The following is a 2,160-nucleotide window of genomic DNA, read 5'->3' on the forward strand; positions in this document are numbered from 1 at the left end:
GCAATTGGATATATGATATACTTATGGTTAAAAATTATTGGGTCTCATTTTTACTTAAAAGGAGGCTTTAAAGTAATAGTGTGTCACTGAAATGTTAGAATATGATTTTCATGAAGCAAACAGTGAAAGACATAAGCCTCTAAAGGTGATTTTGATTTTAGATCATCAGATATATGTGATAAATATGGTTGAATGTTTGCAATGTGAGCTCTGTACTCAATGACATAACAAATGTTTGTTTTTATAATATACAGACTTTCCTTGAAAATAAAGGATGAAACACTTTCCCCCCTAAGTTTTCCAATAGCACTTTTAATTTTTCTTTGTGACATATCATAGTTCTCAACTTCTATATTTTGAAATTTTGTTTTATTGAGTCTTATGAAATCAATGAACAGTCACATAAATTAAATGTTAATGTATAAGATGCATTAATACACAGATGTAATGATGAAAATCACTCATTGAACTCAAACTATATCAACAAAAAACAATGTTGCTCACTCTTGCCATAATTAATTTTTTGATATATTAAGATTAATGAGGAAAAGAACCTTTATTTCATTTACCATTTGTATCTTAAACTTACTATGTCTAGAATGTAAGAAGTTCTTAATAAATCATTAAATAAATGAACTAAAACATTAAGACATAAAACAAGTGAGGTGTAAATATTAAGGAGACAGAAAGAATTAGTTTTGAGAGTATGCTATTATTCACTTAAAATCCAAAGCAACATGTCCTCAACATATATCTTATAGGGATTTAGTTAATAAAAGAGGCAGCACTTATGAAAAGAAGACTATTCAACAGATGTTAGGATAGCTAGTTAGATGCCTACCACATACCATATTTTAAATAAATTCCAAGTGAATTATAAAAAATTAAAACTACAAAAACTATAGTTAACTCTTAAATTTATGAGCTGAGGATGAGTTGACTGCAAGCTCAAAGGAAAAATGAAGGAATCAATGAACAGAATTGATCACAAATTATTTACCGATATAAAAAGTAAACAGCAGACAAGGAAAAATATTAATGTGATTGCAGTGGTTTATCAACATGTAGTTCTTTATATGTGGATATATAGAATATCCATAGACAAATGTGCAAAGGAGACGAGCATAACAAGGAAGTTAAATTAATAAAAATATGGGAAATGTTTAACTTTAAAATCTCACTTTTGGAAAAGGCTAAATGAAGATATTTTGCATTGTTATTGTAATATCTGTGTCTGAACTTTCTAGTTTGTTTACAGTGAACATTTATAGGCCAATTTACCTTTTTGCCTCATTTCCTCAGAGAGTTGCTAGGTCATAACCTGATTGCTTTAAAAGTTTTTTTGGAGGTCCTTGATGTGTCAAATTACCGTAATCACATTACTGAATCAAATGTAAAAAGAGAAAGAAAATCATACATAATACCACCATCGTTACAAAACAACTGTAAATGTCCTTGTGCTCAATTACTTTCCTCATTTCTCAGCATATATTTGAATGATTTCTTCAAAAAATATCAAAGTAACATACATATGATTAGAAAATAAAATGCTATATAGAAGGGTTTAAACTAGGAAGCAATATTCTCTTGCCTCTCCCTTTAAAAATTGCTATTCCACATCCTACATTCCCCTTCCTTTAACCGTTTCTGGTGTTTGCCGTCATATATTTTATTTTTGTCTCACCAAGTTTAGACATATGTTGACTTTATGTATGATAAGTAAGGGTTTAACTCACCTCACTCTTCTTCCCTTCGTAACTTTATATTTTTTCCAGTTTTATTGAGATAATGTTGATATACCTCACTGTATGTGTTTAAGATGTACATGATGGTGTGACTTACATATATTGTGGAATGAGAAAGCAAAAAAAAAAAACTTGGTAACTTTAAATAATATAGTTAGACATACATCATTGTGAGATGATAAAGCAAAATTTTCCTTCCCTCTTTTTCCCTTTTTACATTGCAACATCTGTAAACTGTACATTTACATTTCCAAAAGTTAATATTTACATTCTTTTATATAACTATAAAGCCCTCCCTTGTTCAATCTACAGTTTGATTCTAAAATTGGAAAGCTATAGGCAGGGTTTATATTATATAAATATTCTCTGAATGGTCCAATTAACACAGTCTGATTACCTTCTTTTACCATTTTTC

Source organism: Pteropus alecto, unplaced genomic scaffold (genome assembly GCF_000325575.1).
Source record: "Pteropus alecto unplaced genomic scaffold, ASM32557v1 scaffold73, whole genome shotgun sequence".
Lineage (NCBI taxonomy): Eukaryota > Metazoa > Chordata > Mammalia > Chiroptera > Pteropodidae > Pteropus > Pteropus alecto.